This window comes from Stegastes partitus, unplaced genomic scaffold (genome assembly GCF_000690725.1).
Source record: "Stegastes partitus isolate 25-593 unplaced genomic scaffold, Stegastes_partitus-1.0.2 Scaffold1069, whole genome shotgun sequence".
NCBI lineage: Eukaryota > Metazoa > Chordata > Actinopteri > Pomacentridae > Stegastes > Stegastes partitus.
In genome coordinates this window covers 52,424-76,847 of record NW_007578800.1, presented here as the reverse complement: position 1 = coordinate 76,847, position 24,424 = coordinate 52,424, and the positions used below count along the sequence as shown (strand labels likewise).

The following is a 24,424-nucleotide window of genomic DNA, read 5'->3' as shown; positions in this document are numbered from 1 at the left end:
ATATTTTTTTTGTGTGTTTTTGACCTACAAAAAATCATTTCTATGATAAATTAAAGTAGAAATTTGCAAAAATGATTAGCTTTAGCCCTTATAATTAATATTTTGGTAATAATCTAGGGCACAGACTCTTGATGCCTGCTACTCCTGGAGGCGGTTTAGGCATACAAATGTTGTGTGCAGCCATGTACATGGGTTACTAGCCAAATCCAAACAAGTGCATTGACAAAACAAAGGAACATAACAGCTTAACAACCATGAAATAGATTTTTTAGTAATTTTTTTTTGCCTAGTCATAAAACACAACAATCACCTGCATGTATAAACTGTAGTACACAGTAAACATACAGCAGACTAAAAAGTAGTGTGTGTGTGTGTGTGTGTGTGCGTGTGTGTGTGTGTGTGTGCGTGTGTGTGTGTGTGTAGCAGCAGCAAACTCCTACACTACTGCTGTGCAAACTTACACTCACACTTTTTTTGCTCATTATTTTTGTTTCAACTTTAAACTTACCTAATGAGTTGGACAAACACTAAAGTACAGCAAGTCCATTCTGGATATAATTGTATTTGCATGGTTTGATTTTTAAATTCAGCTACTTTTTGGTTATGACATTATATTTGGGTTCCTGGAAATAATGTGGCAAACTCCCCCTCATTGTCTTGTGATCCACTGGAGGGCTGTGACCTCCACTTTGGAACAACTGGTCCAGAAACACTTGAAAGCAGTAAAGGATTCTAAGATGCATAACGTCATAAGTATCCGTTCATGACTAAACATCATCAACAACAACTTTTGTTGTATTTTAGTATTTTACCTTACTGCCTTCTTCAATGGCATGGTATATTGCATGATATTTTTCTGTTTATCATATTAATATTGCCAATGTTGAGAATTTAGAATTAACAAAACTGCAATGTACATATCTCACTGCGTTTTCAGTTGGTTTATTTTAACAAAAATCCACAAAGAGAAAACATGGGCACTTCGCCATAGAACTGCAACATAACATCCATCCATTATCTATACACCACTTAATCCTCACTAGGGTCACGGGGGGGCTGGAGTCTATCCCAGCTGACTCAGGGCGAAGGTCGGGGACACCCTGGACAGGTCGCCAGTCTATCACAGGGCTACACTTAGAGACAGACAAGCAAGCACACTCACATTCACACCTACGGACAATTTAGAATCACCAATTAACCTCAACATGTTTTTGGACTGTGTGGGAGGAAGCCGGAGAACCCGGAGAGAACCCACACTGCACGGGGAGAACATGCAAACTCCACGCAGAAAGGTCCTGGTGAATCGGCGACCTTCTTGCTGCGAGGCAACAGTGCTACCAACTGCGCCACCTTGCAGCCCTGTAACATAACCATAAGGATATAACAGTATTGTATTGTCAGCATAGAATAATAGTCAGTGAGGTTGTACTGTCAGACCCAGGCACTTGTGAATTGCTTTCTTTGGTCTGTCTTTAAGTCATGAATTATATGGAACTGGATCTTAGTGGTTGGGTTGTATTGTTGCAGAGTAGAGTGAATTTGAACCAGACAAGGGCAAAACTGGTGAGCCATATTCCCAGTGGGATCAAGTGCTCTTCTACACCTATTACCCATTAGCTTCCCAAATAGCCCATTTGGTATCACAGACAATCCCATGTAAAGCTAAGTATCTACACACAACAGAATAAATTCTTGCCTGGTGAAAGGAGATAGTAAAGATTACCAGGGTTCAGGGAGACAAACATGCCTCGCTGACAAAGACACATCATTGTTGGTGAAAGGAGATACTGTGGATTACAGAGTTTCAATCATCACTCCACTGCCACTGTATAAATCAGGAGACAAACCGAGCACACTTGGAGCCGTTCAGGGATGAGGGATGTTTCTTCCACACCACCAGCTCTGTAACCTTTAAAACGGAACATGAGCACAACCGTGCAAACATACAACAATGTGCAGTGAAGCACAATCTCTCTAACACAATTACTGTCTTCACTAACTCTGCTGAAGGGAAAAGTGAATCACTATTTCATTGCTGTAAGGACACAGAGCCCCACCTGAGACATCCACCCCCTCAATTACCCACTGCTGATTCTACAAAGCTTAAGCCATTCGAGACCTCATTTGACTTTATTACAATGGCCACCAGAGAGATAGTACCATTAATCAAATAGAAGAGAGAAAGAGTGAGCAGCCACCCAAGAAAGCAAAGAAATGAACTGAAAAGGCGGCTGCAGTTTCTCAGTTCTACTTCTGCCTGAGAGAGAGAGAGAGAGAGTGGGCTGGCATCCATCATGTCTCAAATGAAGCACATACTGCATCAAAGGCAACGCCGCCATATCTTTCAAGGTAGAAGAGATGTCGTTTATAGTGAGCCTCGTTCACACCTGGAGACAAAGGCAGGAACAGACAGATATACGGTAATTAGGGGCAGTGGCACTTGATTAATGTGCCTTATTATTCAGTTTGTGGTTAATATTGCATTTTCCTCCAAAGCCTTTTCATCTCCTAAACTAGAAGCTGTCAAAACAAACATCTGGAAATGCGGTTTCAAAGGCAAGCCAGATGAAGAGAAGTTTGATGAAAAGAAGTCAATACTCAAACAAGAACACATTAAAGTGGCTTGACAAATTTCATTACATGTGTTTTCTCTGACTCTTTTCTCTCTCTTCTTCTTTGTTTATAGCCGCAAACACAGAAGGTGAAAGAGAGAGAGATAGAGGAAAAAAAGCCTTTTTCCCTGTTTCGGTCGGGGAACAAATGACACCCCAGGCAATTAGCATCGTAACAATGGCAGCCAATCTCTGTAATGCTTTGTTTTTCATCAATGCTGCTGAGTTCACTAATTCGTTTTGGAGGAAAATCAATGCTATTTGCCAAAATAGCTGTCTCCAAATGTTTAAACAGGCTGCGCTTGGTGCGGGAGTAGTGTGTTCTTCAGATCAGTCGGTTGATTTCCAACCAGATGACTGCGAGGTTTAAGAGCAGAGTGCACTGTAACCTGATAAAATAGTTACTCCTCCACAGTGTTCCTGAATTTGTTAATGTAATGCAAAAAAGCCTCATTTGTCATCCTGACTGATGACTCCATTTGAATCCACAATGACAGAAAAAATTGTTTTCTTAACAGATGGCTCAGCTTGGAGAGAGAGAGGGAGCTGTGATCAATTGCTGCCTGCTGGAAGAGGAAATGGCGTTTTGCTCCGAGATATTAGACACAAGGGTATCAATACTGGATGAGCTCTCAGACAGACAACAAACACCCTGTTCACACCAAAGCAACAGTGCAGGGAGGACATGTTTGCCATTTATTGTAAATGGGTCTGCAAGGGTTACCTGACCTGTTTTAGGATCCTGGTCACAGCCAGGGTGAACACAGTCTGGCAGGGTTCAGATTGACGAGAGCTGTGTGATAAAATGAAGTCCCGTCATGCATTTCAATGCGACATCGGCACACTGCGCTGACACTGTGGGGGTGGGGGGTCACACGGGAAAAAAAGTGGAACCTGGCTCACCTTTTGCAACCCACCGGGCAGGTCAGTACGCACAGTGTTTACCTTATAGTCATGAAGATTGATGAGAACACTTTATAGTTTTAGAAAATCCTGTCTCATCATATTTAAAACCACTGGATGGTATTCTGGTGTCTCGTAAGCCTTTAGACTTACGGATTATTTACTCAACTGATGGTCCAGGAACGTATGTTATCTCAACAGTACCCGCAGCAACACGCCCACTCAAACACGGTCCCTTGCTTTCTGCTGAACACAGCGCCAATCTAAATCTTTTAAAGCTAAACGCCCACCTACAGTAACACGGGATACAGATATGGACAGCAGTTCTGCTTATACTACACCAGCATCTACTCAGGAGCTCCAGGGCCTCGGGGGGCCACAAAGTCAACAAATACAGTATTGATTACATTTGTGGTAATTTGATTAATTGCAAATCTGTGTGGGAATGTGCACCACAAATAGATACTTTGGATTTAATCAAATTAACACCAACTGGCAGCCAATGTGGGCTCTTGGCTAATTGTTACCCCGGGTTTCATAGAGGGGTTAATTTAGGCCATATTGGGGAGATGCTCAACTTACCATGCCTGGGGGCTGCTTTTATAAAATCCCAGGAGGCCGGGACCCAGTTAATACACAAATAATAACATTTACTCGATTAAACAAGCAACTGAGGAACAGGCGAGGGACATTATTGAATATTTGCTGTATAAAGAAAACAAAAGAAATTTCAACTCAATCATTCAATTTGTTTTCATTGTCAATCAGAAAAAATGGTTGGCAGGCCTGCAGGCGTTCTGTCCTGTGGGTCGTAAGATGAGTAACACTGCCATATTGTCTTTGTTAGCGGACGTGTCCTCATATGTTCAGGCAACATGTGCAGTTATATGAGTTGAAACAGTTGCACAGATCCTCTCAATCATAGGAGGATGACAACATTTGCATAATGGATGAACGAACCCATGCCTGCTGCTATGCAGATGCTAAATGCATAATTAGAACTACAGTGTCAGCCACTTTGTTCGTACTTATCACAGTTGTTCATTTTTGGACCTGGCTGTACAACATACATAACAGATTGGTTGCACTGTTCATTACGCTGAATCTCCAGTATAAAACTTGATTACTTTCAATTATGTGATGTTAATCCTTAAATACCTTCAGTGTTTAGCAGTGAGGGTCTATAGTACACCTTGTCCTTGTTACTAACGATCTGGTATCACAAAGAGCCTTGTTTTTCTGATGATTTTCTCTAAAAAGTTCAGGTGCGTAGGTGTATTTTAATGGATGCAAGAGATAGTGGGTTATGTTGTTTTTCCATTTTGACTTCATGAGTGTGCTCTTGCCTCACGGTTGCTGTGAATAAACATGAACACATTGAGGGAGAAGGCTTGTTAATATCAGCTTGTTATCACAGTAACAGGACGGTTCACCACATGGATGTCAGGGTTAGTGACCAAATGAAAATGTACCTATGCTGTTGATGAGGATTAAATTTTTGTGAAGCATTCATAAATCACATCAAAGCCAGCACTGACTAGCACAATGGTGCAAATACATCCAGGTAGCATCCCTAGAGAAGCTGCAGAAGAAGAGCTGATGAGGGAATCTTATGTAGTCACCACAACAGCCTCATCCCTTATAAATTCAAGTAGGTTTCCCAAATTTTGAACTTCTAGCCATAAGATCTCACAAACAAGCATTCTCTGAGAAAGTCTGTGCCTTCAGCTGCTGAGCCTTTAAATTATTAAAAGCAAATGGATCAAAGTTTTATAAAAGCCCAAAAAAACTTATTTTACCCTTTACCTTTACAAGCCCTCCAGGGTCTACTGCTGCTAAAGCGTTCCCACATCATGATGCTGCCACCACCATGCTTTACGGTGGGGATTGCGTGTTTTTGATGATGTGTAGTGTTTGCTGTCTGCCAAACACAGCATCTTGTTCAATGACCCAAAAGTCCCAAGAGTCTCTCACATGTCTTCTGACCAACTCTAGTCAACACTTATTATGAGCTTCTTTCAACAGCGCTTTTTTCTTTGCCACTCTCCTTTAAAGCCTTCACTGGTGGTGTTTGTAACTTCTTCAAAGGAGTCATAGGTGTCTTGGTGGCCTCACACACCAGTCTCTTTGTTGTAGGGTCTTGATTTTTAATAGCCTTGATTTCCAAAAACCTTTTCACAGAGTTTACTACCAAAAGGAAAACACCCACACATTTAGTTGTTAAAGACATAGAATCGGACAAGGTTTTGCCACAGATGGGTCTTTTTCAGACATTGACAGTACTAATCTATAATAGATATTCTACTAAATGTGCTTGTTTATTTCGCCTTTGGTGCATGAACGTTCAATGATAGTATCTTTGTAAATAGAGATGCCATCTCAGATTTAACATTTTGATACTTTGGTAGATAGATATCAGCATGCAATTATTCGTCATGTACATGTGACCTGCGTACAACACAAGTCAGAGACTTGCAACTAAGAAGTTCTGTAATTATTGAGAGAAAAAACATATTGTGCTCTCTTGTTATTAGGGTTACTTTCTCTAAATGAGGTCAGACTGAATTCTGCATTGAGGTAAATGAATCAAACTCTGGGGCAAGAAAACAAATTAAACAGAGCAGCCAGACAGAACACTGCTATTATCCTTGTTATCTTTTCAGATCAAATGTTCTGTTTTTTTCTTCTTCTTACCATCCTCAGTTCATTTATTTTCATGATTTGAATCATTTTTATTACTCTCAATTCTTTTATCTTCACATGGACCATGAAACATAAACAAACTGCCTCAGGGTTTTTGTTTGCTTATTTGTTTTAATTAAGTCTGGGTTTTAAATTGTAAAAATACATTCTGAGACCTGGGCTGCAAGGTGGCGCAGTTGGTAGCACTGTTGCCTCGCAGCAAGGTCGCCGGTTCGCGTTCCGGTGGGGGCAGCGGGATCTTTCTGCGTGGAGTTTGAGGTTAATTGGTGATTCTAAATTGTCCGTAGGTGTGAATGTGAGTGTGCTTGGTTGTCTGTCTCTAAGTGTGGCCCTGTGATAGACTGGTGACCTGTCCAGGGTGTTCCCTGCCTTCACCCTAAGTCAGCTGGGATAGACTCCAGACCCCACAACCCTAGTGAGGATTAAGCGGTGTATAGATAATGGATGGATGGATGGATTCTGAGACTTGCAGCCACACTTACCTATACATATACATCTCGCCTGTCAAAGAGCTGATTTCTAGAAGAATAAATAAATCAGTTAGACTTAGACCATTGTTTTCTTCTGTGGCTGAAATTTATTTAACAAAGGCAAATTATATATTTATGGTCATAAATGTTTGAATGAACCACAATGACAATGTGTATGCCAGCGAACTTGCTGACCTCTTCTATTAATGAATCACACCTTTACAGATCTGTCAAGTTTTAGATAATCCTGACAGTCTAGATGTGGAATTTGTATTTGTCTAAGGTTTAAAAAAATGATTAGGACAAGAAATTGAGAAATGAAATTATGATGGGAAATCAATAAACTACAAAACAACATCAGTGTTAATGATGTAACAATGATGACTTTTAAAGTGAGTAATAACCTCTGGTAGTGTGATATCCTCACACGGCAACTTTTACATCCTCACAATGTAAGAAAATGTTCATATAGCTGTAATAAATTATTAGAATAACTGTGTCATAAGCTTTTTTTTGTTTTAAAAATGTCTGCTAAAAAAAGTGCCTCACGATGCTCACCAACATTGTAGTTAGGCAATGAAAAAAATATCAAACCTCCATCTGGATAGTGGGCTTTGCTATTGGACTGTAAATCAGTTAAATAAGAGTTTTTTTTCACCAAATGGATATGATTTTTTTCAAGTTAGAAAATGTATTATTATCAACTCCTGGTGTATCAGCTAGTGGCATATTGCTTGAAACGTGAACCTCTACACAGCTTTACTCAGACATTTTTCCTTTTGATGTTGGTCTTTGCCATCAGAGAGGCTCCTTGCACAAGCTGGTGGTGTTCCTGCAGGGCGAACCCCTCTCTGGTGAGCACATTTCCATGGAGCTCAGCACCTTGAACTATCCGTTACACTTCACCTATTCCCACAAACACAAGCTGCTCTGGGCATTACAGCCGTCACTTTTCATCACGGCATCAAAGACTTCTCTGTCAGCGGTGAAGTAGTAGCTGGACGGAGGGTAGTGGGAAAAATATTTCTTCCCTCTTTGCTCGCTCCCTTCGGTTTCTTCCCTTCCTAATGGAGACACTGGTTTGTTTGGTTTGGTTGCACTTCAAAGACTCAAAGGGCAGTAACCAACTGAAGAAGCAACCCTTTCTCCCAAAAATTACAATCCTGTACAACTAAACTGCATTACCAATTGCATTTTGAAAGACACATATTTTCCCCCAGTAAGGTAATGGAACAGTATGACACAGCAGGAAATACTGCTGGTTTGAGAGAGCCACAAAGTCCACATTATGAGATTGAAAAAAATGGTGGTGGCCTCTGTCTATCATAGGACTTGTGGACTTGTGTTGAAAACATTCGATTTTAATGTTGTTTGTTTCGATTTAGGCACCAAGCTTACTTAGGTTTAGGAAATTGAGTGAAAACACATACTTTCATAACATGTCTGAAGCCTCTCCTCTATTTTCTGGGTTTGCTGAATGACGAGTCCCGTCCCTTCTAAAATATAACTGGGTGACTGACAGGCAAGCAATGTAATAAATATAGAAACATATTTGTGGCATGTCACAAACAGACAATGATCCAAGAGAAAATATGTTTCCTTCAAAATTGAGAGTGCAGTTTTGTAACATAAGCCCCCATTTTTGCGAGATGGGGCTCAATGACAAAAATCAACAACACGCGACATTCTTCATTTCTATTTGTACACGGAGCAATTATGCGGTTCAGTGACAATGGCAACAGCATTGTTTTTATTTTTTTTTATTTTACAATGGCTTTCGAGATTTCACATAGCGGCAGAAAAAAAAAATCAGCCTCATGATATAGGTTTCAATTTTGCCTGTTGAAATGACAACAGATTCAAACTGCATCTGCAGCTAGACATCCATAAAGTTAGAACAATGACGTGAAAAAAAGCTCCTGACTTTATAATGTTTACAGCTAACTGGTTTTAAAACAAAAACCGTAATGGTAGATGATACTTCAGTTTTCACAAATTAGCTTAAGAACCAGCGCTGGCTTCCCCGTAGTGGGGAAACACAATTACACACTTGTGAATAGGGCTTTCTTTATTTGTTATTACTTACTAGAGCTCCTTGTTTGACATCCCAGCATATGAAAGCCTGCTGTAACATTTGCTAAGATAATAGTTTCTTAGTCTTTTTCACCCACAATGTGCCCTAAATTTCAGCACCTAACTTACAGACCTTATAATGCATCCTCTGCAAACATACAGAGACTTGTACCATCCTTATAACTTAAATTACCAACTTGCTACCAAGTTGGCCTTATACATAGCTGTGACCTAATTGCAAAGAGCTATCTGTTTCCCCTTTGCCCTCCACCAAAGATCTGCCCCAACCACATTCAATGTACATCTCCCTGAAGACAGAGATGCACCTGCAGCCTTGCAAAAAAGAAAAAAAAGACCATCAGCTTCCCATCAGCCCATATCTTACAGACAGGCAGAATGTGAGGAGAGGAAGAGGTTAGCTACTCATGTGGAAAAGAAGCCCTCTAGTAGTAATTATACTCCTAACCATTACTCTTTTCTGACCACTCAAACCAACCCCCTAAGGAAATAAGTCTTATACCTGATATTTACTGTATGATCTTTGTCTCAGAGGAAACCTACATCTACAGTGCAGTTATTCCCAGAGCAGACATTACTCTTGTAACGGTGACCCAGGCCACCAATAAAGGCTTCCCCTGAGAGCACCGCCACTGGATCCAGTGGAATGTGGTCTAATCTGAGAGGAAGGCAAGTGTATATGTGTGTGTGAGAGAGAGAGAGGTTGTGTATGAGGTAGTTAAAATGAAAGATACATGACAGTGTAATACAGAGAGAGATAGGTGAGGAGAACGTGTTTAGAAGCTATGAATAGCTGCTCTCATTGCCTGAGCTGAGGCACACGCATCTAATGTATTTGTCTGAGATATGTGTTGTGTGCGTGCTTGTGTGTGTGCATGAATCTGTTAGCAGACAGAAGTCTCTTTGTGGAAGGGATGCCATTGGAGAGAGTTGATTTATCACTGTGCCAGAGAAAGAAAGAAGCAGACAGGGAGGCGGTATGACAGCTTTATCAGGCCACTATACAGACCTCCATTAGCACATTGGGCCAGAGGAGGAAAAACACAGATGGATGTGTGTGTGTTTGTGTGTTTTTGGACAATTTGAGGGATTGGGATACTGTTGTATGTATACATTCAGTCATCTTGTATTCCTTCTTGGTTTTGTTTAGCCTGCCTTTTCTTTTAAAAAATAAATAAAAATTAAAAAACTTACAGCCGAGAGACTTGCTGAACATCAGGGCAATGAACGTTGCTAAAATTGCGGCAATCGGTTGTGATTTGGACATACTACACCAACACGGAGTCCAATCGGAGACTACGCCGGCAGTTACCCGAGAGAGAAGGAAGCGCAAACGGTACCAACGTCAACAAAGGAGGAGGAAGAGAGCCGGGATCCATGCTAGGGTAAAGGCTGACCCCTCCAGACCAGCAGGACCGTCCTCCTGCTCTCCAATGTCCACTACCTCGACAACAAGCTGGACGAGCTGTGTTTGCTGGGAGAAGCCTGCAGAGAGTGGAGAGACTGCTGTGTGTTTGCTTTAATAGAAACATGGCTCCATGTCCAGATGGACATACAGCTGGAGGGGACGACATCATTCCGGGTGGACAGACAGACAGCCAGCTCTGAACTTCTCCAGAGCCGCTGCAGGAGCAGGACACTGAACATTGTCAGGGACTCCTCACACTCTCTCCATAAACTGTTTGAACTGCTGCCATCAGGCAAACGTTCCCAGAGCATTAAAGGAAGAAGCTCCAGACTGATCAACAGTTTCAACTGCTTCATTCCACAAGCTGACAGAATGCTGAACTGCTGATCCAGACATGCAAACACTTCTTTATTTAATTGCTTTAAGTTTTTGGATCCTGAAGAACCGCTCTCTCATCTTGTTTGTACTACTGCTGTACGTACAGCAAAATGACAATAAACTTGATTTGATTTTGATTTAGTTTTAAAGCTTTGTCTGCTCTCATAAATGGGAGTCAGAGGAGTGCTCACAAGTGAAACTGGAATGAATTGGCATTTTCTCTCACCACATTTATTTGCTGGGAAAGAGATGTAGTTTTGATTATTTTTCTTTTCTTTTTCTTTTTTTCTTTTTTTACCTGAACCAAATAGCAAGTGGCATCTGTCCTTCACTTTCTGTCTTTATGGGATGCTAAGAGTAGCTCCATATTGTTCAACAGAATTCAAAGAAATATATTGATTATAGCGTAATTATTTATTTAAGGCAGCTTACACCGTCCTGTACAAGTGTCTCAAAGTCATCTGCGCTTTTGCCGTTTTTTAAATTTGGTATTTTTTAAGTTAATACCAAATCACACAGCTCTGAAGTGTCGATTGTTTGTCAGCATGGGCCTCTGTCAACTAAAGGCGTACAAATTGTGTCTTTTGGACTTTATGTTATGTTAAGAAACTAATGTTGGTGCTGAAATGTGGAAAAAGCCATACCCAGATTGCGCCTATTCAATTATGCAGCTACTTGTAGTTCAGATTTGTACTGTTTATAAAATCCATCCATCCATTATCTATACACCACTTAATCCTCACGAGGGTCGTGGGGGGGCTGGAGTCTATCCCAGCCAACTCAAGGTGAAGGCAGGGGACACCCTGGACAGGTCACCAGTCTATCACAGGGCTACGCTTAGAGACAGACAACCAAGCACACTAACATTCACACCTACAGACAACTTTAGAATCACCAATTAACCTCAACATGTTTTTGGACCTTGTGGGAGGAAGCCAGAGAACCCGGAGAGAACACACGCTGCACAGGGAGAACATGCAAACTCCACGCAGAAAGATTCTTGTTGTCCTAACCGGGACGCGAACCAGGGATCTTCTAGCTGCGAGGCAACGGTGCTAACCCTGTTTTTCAAATAATACAGGAATGCTACTAAGTCCAACCTATTAAGTTTGTAATCAAGACTTTATGATGTTGACATTTTCAGTTGTTGTCAGATCAACGGAAGAAAGTGTGTGTCTGAAAGGGGTGTCATGCAATAACTTTAACTATGACCACCTGGTGCTGATGGCTTCAGAGAATAGATTGTTACCTTTGGATAGACCATTTATATATACTATTTAAAGCAAACAATATTAATTGGGTGACTGCTTTTTACTTAAAAAATGCAGAAAAAAACGATCCTCCATGGTGATTTCCTATAATCTAGCCCCAGTCACTGTGGTGACACTGGTAACAAAGCACACAGTATGACCAAACAGACAGCCAACAATGTAAAATCCTGCGGTCATTAAGCTGAGAATTTCATTCTCTTAAACAACAGAACAAAATGTCACATGATTTTCAAAGAAGCTAAAAATACACAAGAGGCTTATCGCACAAAAATGTCACCCTGAGACGACGCCAACTGGAGCTGCTACAGTGGCCTTTTTTTCCCCCGTGGCCTGTGTTCATATACATCTGCATATCCCAGATAGGTAATGATGAGGCACAGTGGAGCACAGCTCGCTCAAAGCGTGGGTAAGGAATAGCTGGTAGCCATACCAACAGAAAGAGAGATGTGGTTTTATGACAGGTGAGGAGAGGGGGAATAAGAGAGAACTGAGATGAGAAACAGAAAATGTAAAAAGCTGTGTGTAAAGGAGCACAGACAGACACCCAGCCTGCAGAGAGAATCAAATTGTTCAATTTTCAGTCCTGCTGGGGAAGCCTGGACAGATAAGTCCCAATCACTCAGCAGGGCTGTTCAGCAGCTAACAGCTGCAGAGTGAGATAGAGATCGGCAACTCATATGTGTCAGTATGCATTACTGCATCCGTATGAATAATGCAACCTGAAGAGTGTTTTGCTGACACGGACATCCAGAGGTTAAAAAAAAAAAAAAAAAAACTGGGCTAACAACTCACAGCTTCTACTGTAGGTCTGAACTGAATAGAACCAAGTCTCCAGTGTGCCCTCCAAGAATATATAAATCAATTCTATTAAACTGGGAAGAACGCCAGCAGAATCCATTACTGTGACTGGTGTAAGGGGATCTCTGGAAGTTAAAATTGGATCTGAGAAGTTAAGCGGGCAGAGAGAAGATGAGCCAACTCTGATTGTAATGATGGAAATTATTAAAGGAGTTAAAAGATCCATCAGGCGCTCGGGCCATGACAATTGGTTATTCCATCTACTATTGTAATATTAAAGGCTTGATTCTCGTGCATCTCCCTTTACACCTGGCTCTAAAAACCTTGTTAATGGGGATTTGAGATTTTCTTTTCTGTTTATCTCTTTCTTTGACCACAGGAGCTCGAAAGCACCTCCAACACACGAGGTAACGCTACATTGAAGGACTGAAGCGTGGCTTTAATCCATATTTGCAGCCTCCACTCCCAGCGTGGCATCTCAGCAGCTCAGGATGTTGCATATTTCACAATTATGTTAGCAGCCCACAATTTAGCACTCAGACTATGTGATAGCTGCTTGTTTTGCAGTTTTATGGGTGAATTGAAGAATTTCATTTTCAGTAAAAATGGTAAGAAGAGATATTTTGATTGCATTGTGAAACACTTTGAAAGAGGAAAAGGCTGGTTTTTTTTTGCGGCTGGAGAAGATGGAAGTGTTTTTAGTTTATTGAAATTACCTTGCAGTACTAATGGATTTGTGCAGCAAAGGCTGGACGCTAACACGCTGCTATGACACAGACTTACAGTGTTGCATCAGATGCAGTCAATAAGACTGCTTAGGCAGGGCTTTGACTGAGAGAAGAACGATAAGAACTAGGTCTGAGAAATTTGTGCTACAAGCAGTGGAGAGAATGATGAAATTGCAAACAGTATGTTTTTGTTTGTGGTGACATTTGCAGTTTGTTTTCACTAAAGCTACTTTCTACCTCGAAGAAAGAATCCAGACTAAAAGGAAAGTCTGTGAAACATGAGTGCTTAGAGGAAAAAAGAAAGTTTCTGGGATAAAGTTCACGTAATCAATCGGTATGATATAGTAGAAGCAGTTTATTTGTTATTGTTGTAAGCTAAAAAGAGATGTGCTTTACAGTCAGTCTCTCAAAGTGCAACAATGAGCTCTCTGTAACTGTTCTATATATAGCAATTGGCAGCTACAATCCCAGTGCACTCTGTAAATGGAATAATATCCCATCTGAAAAGTTCTTATGGTTTCAAATATCCCATAGCTGTCTCTTCATCCAGGAGCGCCTGAGGCCAACAGTTGGAGACAAGGAGGCTGTGGTGCCGTGCTTGGTTTGACATCATACCCAGCTGGGTATCCTGCCCCTGCACACATGACTCTGTTGACATTCACAAATAATTTCCATCTATTTCCCTACTCTGCTCTAGTAATCTGCAGTGACATTCAGAGAAGCGGTAAAAGGCCACGCACACTTAAACACACCTCCTCCTCTTCGCCTCCTGTCAACATTTTTCCAATGCCTTTCCTGTGCTTTTAATCATGATTGCATTTTTCGCTCCTCTTACACTCCTTTCTGTCTTTGTGGTACTAATTCAGCTTCATCGCATCTCATTACCTTCAGAATAACGCGCCACACATTCGCTTTAATATGCAGTTTACCGCATATTCTGCATAGCCTCCAATTAGTGAGTACTTTCAATACCATTACAGTTCAGTGTTGTGCACAAACCAAGAAATAAATCTACAGTAGTACACTGGAGAGGCTGACTGTAGATAGTAGCAGGCAGAGTGTCTCATATGCAGTCTGATTGCAGTGAGGGAAAACTGAAGTGAATGACAATAATTCTGCCTGCTTGTCTATCATCTGTTTGCCCCTGAGTCAGCAATTTAACTTCCATCTGCTGCAGCAGAGTTTTGCTCTCTGGGTATGGGTTGAGAACTGATGCCCACAAAGCATAAACGGTGATTATAGTCAGCTCCAGGATGTCTGTAACTGTGAGGGTGCCAGCAGTACTGTGACAGAATAAGTGTTTGTGCAACTCTGAATCAATAAAGATAAAAAAAAAAACAATATTCTCAGATTTTTCACTTAAATGATTTTTGATTGAGGGTTTGAAATTGGGACCTGTCCATGGTGTCCCCTGCCTTCGCCCTAAGTCAGCTGGGATAAGCTCCAGCCCCCCGCAAACCTAGTGAGGATTGAGCGACGTATAGATAATAGATGAATGGTTTGAAATTGGTGGTCAGCCTCGGCTAGGTGAGGTGGGTTTGTTGTGCCTTTTGCCTTTCTTTTACCCTTATGTTGTCTTCCTTGATTACATGCTTTATCTGGATTTGTAGCTGACTGTTGAGTGTTGTGTCGTATTCTACTAGGCTGTGATGAGTGAGTAAGGTTTCCATGATTGTGGCTGTGATTGTGTGACAAACCAATATTTAAGGACGTGCAGGTTGTTTAGAGAATTGCAGTAAATTTACTCTAATTTTTACATTATTTTCTTGGAGACATTATTATGCACCTGTTAAATAACCCAACTAAGAGCCACACGAGCAGCTCTGTCAGGGTGTACTTAGGCACAGCTGAACGTCAAGCTAAAGACTAACATCAGCACGCTGATAAGCTCAGAATGACAGTGGTTCAATGACAACACAAGTATCATGTTTTCCACGCACACTGTCATAGTTCAGCGTTGTTGGCATACTGACATTTGCTAAATGGTGCTAAGCACAAAGTACCAATGCTAACGTGATTAGGTTTGCAGGTATTTATTTATAAACCAAAATACTTGCTAAATTAAAACGTTGACCTAATGATTGCACTACATGAAACGTGAAGGATCACCAAATTGACTACAATTTTTTAGGCAAATGTTATTGTAATCCATTCAACACTTGCTGAGATTTGTCACGCAAACCAACAAATGTCAGCCTTATGGTGACACTAACAGAGAATCCAGGACAAGCCCAAAACCAAGAAAAGACATTATCTCAGAACCATGGATGTCAAAACGTAGATTCAATCCACCAAGGCTGAATTAACAACGCGCTGTCTTTGTTGAAACAAAAATGGATTATTAAAAGCTTTGCAAATGGTGTTAATGAGATTGAGCCTGTGTCCAAATGTTTTGTGTGTTACTGATAAAATTCTCAAATTGATTTACAGGGAATTGCCCAAAGCAGCTACTTGTCATTTGTTCTAAACAAAATAGATGTAAATTAAAGCACAGCACACAGTGATCAAACTATTTGCATTCACACCTTTCCTTCACCATTCGACGCAAACTAACAATTGACTGTGAGTTATGTTCTTGCAATGACAGACTTACAGCAAAAGTATAAAAACCATCCATCCATCATCTATACACCGCTTAATCCTCACTAGGGTCACGGGGGGCTGGAGTCTATCCCAGCTGACTCAGGGCAAAGGTCGGGGACACCCTGGACAGGTCACCAGTCTATCACAGGGCTACACTTAAAGACAGACAGCCAAGCACGCCTACATTCATACCTATGGACAATTTAGAATCACCAATTAACCTCAACATGTTTTTGGACTGTGTGGGAGGAACCTGGAGAAAACCCACGCTGCATGGGGAGAACATGCAAACTCCTCACAGAAAGTTCTCGGGCATCCTAACCAGTGATACGAACCAGTGGCTCGGTGGTGCTAACCAAAATAGGTCGGTGCTAACCACCGAGCCACCTTGCAGCCCCAAGCATAAACACCCTCTACACCATTAGTTTCTCGTTATACATACATAGACTTTTTTTTGCAATCATGCCATAACAGAACAGCAGCAAAATACAACATCATCTTGTGGGGCGTTTGGATAATTGAAGTCGTCCTTCTTATGGTAATATAGTGGCCTATATTTCCCTCTCGCAGTGAGGTGGTGTTTCCGCTAACTGCAAGAAAATGGTTTTGTTTCTCTTCATCTCTGAGACACACAGACACACACACATACAGGCTTTCTGGCCAGCCTCTCAACAACAACCTCTCAAAGTAATTATGGCTCACAGGGGAGAAATAAAAAACTGTTCAATCTTCCAAAAAACGGTTCAGACAAGATCTTGTCTTGTCAGAAATTCAGGTACAAGATCCACATGTGCAAAGCCCGATTTCCACTCTGACATAAGGCCAAGGCTCTTACTGTCTTTGTCAAATAAAGGATATGCAAGAATGTGGACCAATTAGCATCATGTTTTGTTTTTTTCTAGCCGAAGAGTGAATTTTTCCCTGACTTTTTGGTTGCCTGTAACAGCCTGTAGACTGATTTCTATGTAAAGGACTCAGATGTTCTGGGAAAAGCCAAAGGATTTGAAGTTTACACTCACTCCAGAGTGTCTTGCCTCATTGCCTCTCATCTGCTTCCCCAGAGAGCCAAAAATGTGCAACAGTGTGCAGTCGGCTAGTGTAGAAACGGAGTCCACAAACACCCACAAACAACCATCTCCCAGCACAACAAAGGCTCCAGTAGAAACTCTAAATAAGCAAAAAAAAAAAAACCAAAAACATTTTATCGACTTTTATCTGACACCAAGCCAGCTAAACAGGAATATGATCAACATCAGGTAGAAAACTAAGGTCAACAGTGGCAGGGCCTATTCATTCATAGGAGGACAAACTAGTCTTGCATACCCAGACCTATCTCCACACTGTGCCTAAGTACTGTGACAGCACAGAGTCGACTACAGTCTATAGTCTCAAATGCAGTTGGCAGGCAAGCTTTCATAACAGTGAAATTTTAACAACACGATGTGATCAACAGCACGTCAATCATGTTTAGTCTCATGTATCGCGCATCACTGTTTTGGCCGATGCCCAAGATGCTCGCTCGAGCGGAGTGCAAGTACGCACGGGAGCTGATTGCAGTTCAATAATAACAAGAGTTTTTTGAATGTCACACGAAGAGCCTTTAAAAGAGCAGCAAACCAGAGCTTTACCAGATATGTACTCCATCACGGCAGTCATTCTTGCACATGACCCCTGTGTAAAGCTGTGGCTGGTAGAAGTAACAGTACTGCAGTGTCAATAATTCATAGCATGTGGATCTGTTACCATCATCTGCAGTGATTTCTGTCATCATCTAATGCTGACAAATAAAAGCTGAATCATGACAGATTTAAAGAGGTGTCCAATTGAAAGCACTCGAAAAGAAAAAGAATATAATGAAGTGCACAAAAGTGATTAAAGTAAAATGAAGTTTATAAATGCAGCTTTGATCAGTCAGTTATACTAACACCTGAAAGGAATAATGCTGTGAATTGACTTTTATTTATTTATATTTTAATTACATCCTTTACTTACTTACTTAAAAAGTGTGAGTCAGGAGCACACATTGTTATAGCACATCAGTGTTTCACTCTTTCTTTCGTAAATATCAGTTTACGGGTGGAGAATAGTGTATGCATTTATGCATAGACACTTGTGCTTTTCTATATATGTATGTATATATATATATATACAGCACCCTCCATAATTATTGGCAAGATGTGTTAAAAGCCTTAAAATAAATTCAGTTTTTATTGCAGAAGCATATTCTCACACTGAAAATTGTAGAAAAATGTAACCTTCAGCTCAACTCAGATGAATTTTTGGTAAAAGGGCTTGTACAAAGTATTAACATCAAGGGTGCTAATAACTGTGGCACACATGATTTGATGTAAAATAATTATTTTTTTTAATGTAGGGTTTTTTTTTCACACTGAATAAATGCACTTGAATTAAAGGTTGAATTTTCCTCTTTTTTTCCATTGTGGTCCTATTTTATTTAGAGAAAAAAAATGAGTTTACTAGATGCTAAAGAACACATCGTTATTGGGGTTCCAATAATTATGGAGGGCGCTGTATATATATCAATGGCATGATAATAAAGAGAAGAGCCATATTGCATTATGAAACACGTGACATCCACTTTTTATGCATTTGAGGCCAGTGGCAAGAGAGCACTGCAAAATCTGAGGCAATCATAAAAGAGCCGAGTGCCTTTGATGTTCAGATGAAACAAATGTCTTGTTTGGCGGAAGTGCTCTGTTTCTTTCTCTCTATCACACACACACACACACACACAATAATTATTTTCATTATCATTTTAGAAAATGGTGAAGTCACGTGTTGCATCTTATCGTAAACACTTTTTTTTTTTTTTAAAGACCACATGCGGTCTAGATAGAGTGTAACAGGCAAAGCTGGTGTCAGTATAATTCTCTGGCAGACGGTTGAAATATTATGGCAGGTCAGACAAAGGAACACCTAGTAGTGACATCAATTACAGCTCTGACATGCTACATAAAGATTACCAAAATGCACAAGGCTGGGCTCTGGCACTGCACAGATGGAATCAATGTCCTTTTCTTTTACCTTTCTGCTTAGAAAAAGGAAATCATCTGTCATGACCGAGGTCTGTAGGTCCGATAGTCTCACCTTAAACTAATCCGAGGTTCAGTTTATCAAACATTTATCCTGAAAAAGCAACGTGACCTTAAAACTATGAAGCTAAACTTTATAAATGCATTACTGATCAACATCTGTAGAGTTAGCTTTGATCAGCTCAGCAACATTTATTCAGTCAAACTACACCTGCTGAGTCAATGAGAAGGCTTAGTTGAAGTTGCCAAGGAAACTGATTCCACCCAGATGTTGTTAACAGGCAACAGATGACTCACTTGGCTGTACATTTAGGTACCAGTGCTACATCATTTTCGTAACATAATAGTTGCTGTTGCAGTAAATCCTTGACTTTTCAAAGTTTACTTGAGGCCATTTGATAAAACAATCAGTCTAGATCTATGATCATTAAGATGAAATCATGGTAAAAACACAAAAAGTTCAAGCAGCACTTCAGATTAATGACATGTGCCTCTCATCGTCGGTAGTGATGAATTTAAAATAAATGAATAAGTACATTAAATGTAAGATGAACTGACATGTCTTACTTTATAAATTTGTATTGTGAGGGATGCTGGAATTCTTCCCAGCGCTAGTGGCAAAGTATTCTATTAAGCTGTTCGACAATAAACATTGTTTAAAGCAGATACTTTGACTTGTCACAGCAGGGAAACACATGTAATTAGCTTTGTTCATCATAATTGATCAGTTCCATTTAGTCAAGACTCATTCCAGTGAGCCAGCACACACACATTTTCTTTTAGATTAGTCTAAAACAACATCAACCATTTCACAATCATAAATGCAGATTAATTTACAGTCTACCGCAAAAGTGAGAGCCACAATTTTTTTGATAACAATCAACGCCACCTCCTGACCCGAGGCGTCAAAAGACAATAAAGCTGAAAACATGACTTGTACTTTGTGGTTTTCTTACAATGTTGGGGAGCAAGTGGTAGTAATCAAGGAGAGATTATTTTGGAGCATAGAAACCTGTTGAAATACACAGCAGTGAAGACATTGTCAGTCATTTTCTTTTATTCCTCAGAAAGTTGTCCTGAGTCTGACTGATGAGTTAAACAAAGATCTGATTTCTGCCACATTAAGAAACAGCAGCATCTCACCCGCACACTGGTTTGACTTTGTGCCACTGTTTTTTTTTTTTTTTTAATGTTGTTAAATTCTATGGACCTTTTTTCCTATCACTTATTCTCTACTGAATGGTTTGTTGTGGTTGCTTGGCCAGCTCTGTTTTTAGATTGAAACAATTGTCCTAAGATAGTGCTTAAGACAGTTAAGACCGAGACAGCTCTGTCTCATTGATCCATCTGCTTTGTGTGACTTCATCAAGTGAAAACACATTTCTTTATGACAGAGGACAGAGAGTTTACACATGCACAGCTTTGAGTATGTCTGTATTCATATTCTGCTTTCACAGTTGTGTAAATCTATTGTGGCACGTATACCACAGGAACCAGAGATCCCTCTAGTGTCTGTATCCTCAGGGCTTTTTTGTGTGTGTTTCATGTGTGTTAGAGTGGCCTCAAAGGAAATCTCTAAATAATACAGAGCAGCAAAGAAATACTAACAAGAGGCTTTGAGGCCACAATCTGATAAATTCATTACTAGTCAGTGTTAATTAGTGTGTGTCTTACAATACAATTCATCCTTCTCAGATCTGCGACACCAGAATACAGAAACCTGTGCAAACAAGCAGCTGCAAACTGCAAAATCAATGTGCTCTGCTGACATCAATACTCCCCAGAGCTGGGCTGTGCAGTGATTTTGGCATCATGTGTTACTAATTTAAGGGCAGTAAAACTATGGAAAAAAAAATGTTGTGAGACTCCCACACATCTAGCTTCGCTAAAAGCGAGAAAGAGTTGTTTCGGGACATTATTTTTGCACCTGTCATGTGCTCAGTCACAGCTCAGTGGAGCCAAGAAATACAAGTACAGCATGTGTGATCATCACTGATGTACTGTATATGGTGACTAGTTCTCACTGAAATTCCCTGGAACACCGTGAGTAAAGCTTTTACTTTCACTAAACATGTCTACTTGCCTTCTGTTTCTTCTATCTAACGCCTCTTTTCTGATGTTTCCCTTTGGCTTGTGTTGTGTGGACTCAGACAAGCAATTAAGGATTGTTTTAAGTGTCTTCATTGTCGTGTGTGTTTCTGTCCCGCTCCGACTGGTCATTAATGTCACCTACTGTCTCTCTCACTCGCTGCACCTCCAGGAGCCCTTCTTTCCATAATGGAAATCACAATGGCTGCTGCCTAATTAAACAAGCACTAATTTCAAGAAGATTAAAGCCATTACAATTAGTGAGATAAAAGAGTGAACAGGAGACATGAATAAAATACGCTCTTATGCATTCAGGTGCCATTTAAACAAGGTGCTGGATCTATGAAATCAATCAATATAATGTGCATGTCTCTGAATGTGTGTGCATGTGCAGGAAAAGGAAAAAAAAGACAGGATGAAAGGCCTAATTTAGCTTTGTCATATATTTTATTAGTATTTTCTATGATTACAGTCTAATTTATTAAAAAAAAAAAAAAAGTATGAAAATGTTGCTGTGTACTTGTGATATAATTCATATATTTAGATAAGAGGAGACATAGATTTTATTTCCTCTCAGATGAAGATTTGTTCTATTTCTTGTTTAGTTGGCAGCGGTACATCTTGTGTGCAGGTGAAACAAGAAGCAGAGTATTGGTTGTAACATGAAAAGCAAACAAATGTTGTAAAATATTCTCCCAGTGGCTCAGCGCAGCTTAGACAAATATCTTGGCATTTTAAGGCAACGGAATATAAATCACTATTCATTACCACAGTGGTAAGAAAACACAGTCTCCACTGGGGAGCAGATCTACCAGGGCAGTGCTCTACTCAGTGCTTGTGTGTTTGTTTGCTCGTCTTCCACCCCAGTGACTCTCCCCTTAAGAAGCTGAAACAGAGCTGCAGCACAGCCTCTCTAGAAGAACTGGAAAAGTTGCTGATACTAAGTTTTATTCAAGTCCACATAAACCTCCGGTCCAGAATCACACTGCGGGTTAATATCTGACAGCGTCTGGATTTGAGGAAAGTGTCCTACTTACCCACCAAAATCACACGCTCATTCATCAAACTGCTGTGTAAGAGCACTAAATGGAACCATCCCAATATCTGATTCATGAAACTGTGTCAGTCCAACAGAAATAAACACAGCACACTGTGTTTAGTCATCAAATGAAAACCGTGTAGAATGAAATGATCGTGAATTCTCTGCTACACCAAGAGTTTTCCTAGTGTGGTGGCTGTTGACCATTTCAAAGGCAGGCTTGCCCTACATACGCCATATATAGCAGAAACAGCAATGTCGCTTCATATTTTGATTGCGGAGGTTTCAACCATAGGGAGAGTTCTTTTTTTTGCAGCCTTTAAAGAAAGATTAAAGGCTGTCATAAGAATAAAATTTGGCAAGCAGTTGTGTTATCTCTCAGCTGCAGAGTGTCTCAAATTAAAAATGAATAATTTGGCAAATGTTCCATTTCCTTTGCATGCCATAGTTCAGAAAGAAATGGTTTGATATTAAACTTGTAATAACACTGTTAGGGTCTATGCTCTTGGTATAGAAGCTTAGGGCACACTTATATTTGCACAGCAAAAGTCTGTCTAAGGAACCAACATCAACGGCGCTTGAATACCAAGAAAGGGGAGAATTTTACACACACACACACACACGAACACACACACACACACACACACTGTCAGAAATGTTTTTGCAACAGTTTTGCAACTTTTTCATCATCATGTGTGTGCTGGTAGAGACATCCAGTTTAATTCTTGGTGCATAGATCTGACATATCTGCACATCCCCGATTGATGACTGAGTCAGATGTCAGAAGGACCCAATAAAAAAAGTGCTATATCTATATTTTGACTGTGTTCAGAATCCCTTCCTCAGTCAATTATTCATGGACACGTTTTTTTTTTTTTTTTTGTATCCACTGCTGGAATTTTTGAGGGTACAACATAGTTAATGGCCATTTGTGCTATATTGCATGTGACTTCAGACACAGCCTGTGGATTTGTAAACTGCAGATGTCTACACAGGTGCCTGCAATTGAAACGTTGATACTAAATGTAATGTGTCACATTTACGAAACTGCATGTAGCAGAAACAGAGGAGAAGCCCAGAGACGAACATCTGTTGCAACCCTATTAATGAAAATCTTTTACACACACAAATCCACTGCTGGTGGATATAGTTTTAGCATTTAGTGCGTAGGTCCACAAATATAGAGACTGTAGATGTGTGTATACCTGGTTTTCTTTCTCTTTATCCCTACAGAGTTATAAAGTGAATGGACCATCAATCTCTTAAGGCATATTGTCTCTTCTTTACATGCTGATATACACTGACCAGTCCACAACATTAAAATCACCTGCTTACTACTGTGAAGGTCTTATTAATGGCATCAGAACAGTTCTGGCCTGTGGACCTGTTGGGGCATCCTGTGGTGTCGGACACTTGAAATGAATCTGTTGTGTCCTGTGGAGCCTCCACGGATCAGGATTGTTCTCGTGCATTTTGAGATTGTTGAATTGGATTGGGCTCTGAAGAATTTGGATGTTCGGCCAACACCTTGGGCTCCTTGTTGTGTTCATCAAGCTGATATTAAGCAGTTTTTGTAGTGTGGCAGAGTTTGCTGTTCTTTTGGGGAAGACCACTGGTGTTGGGAAGTGCCATTGTTATGGTTGGTCTGCAGCAATATTTAGGTGGATAGTACGTGTCAAAGTGACATTCACATGACTGCCAGGAGCCAAGGTTCAAATCAAGATGTCATTTTCTTCACCTATCAGTGGTTGTAATTTTGTTGCTGACTGCTGTTTACTTAAAAAACGTGTTATTTGAGATCCTAGGGTTCTTACAAAGATAGAGATTATACATACGTTTATCCACTTATGCCTACAAATCAAACTGATTGTAAGAGGATTTGCTGAATGATGCCTTCAGTCTTCTCTCTAAAATGGCAGCTAATGACCCTTAAAGTCAGTCAGTTAATAAATCACTTGCAAATGTATCATATCCTTCACTCCACAATCATCATCATTTTTTCTACTCCAAGAACTTGGCAATAATACCTCATTCTAAAGTTGAATATAAGTATTCAAATGGTCCTCTTAATGTTCTCCAAGGTACCACATTTAGAAATGGGAATGGGCTCTGAATGCAGCACTGAAACGATCTCACCTGAACTGCACAATAGCCCAGCAGACTGATGACGAGAGCTGATAGATGTATAAAGACAAATTACAGGATACCCCATTAACACTACATTTTCCTCAGCCAGTGTGAGAGCACGAGTTGAGAAGACGACGAGTAATTTGGGTAATTTTGCTCGGCGCTTCTCCTT

General features: G+C 40.4%; 1 protein-coding gene across 1 annotated transcript in view; it reads right to left on the bottom strand.

Moving 5' to 3' along the window:
• The window catches only part of cpne5b (copine Vb), a 131,576-nt gene that overhangs the window by 61,299 nt on the left and 45,853 nt on the right, over nt 1–24,424 (bottom strand). The window lies entirely within an intron of this gene.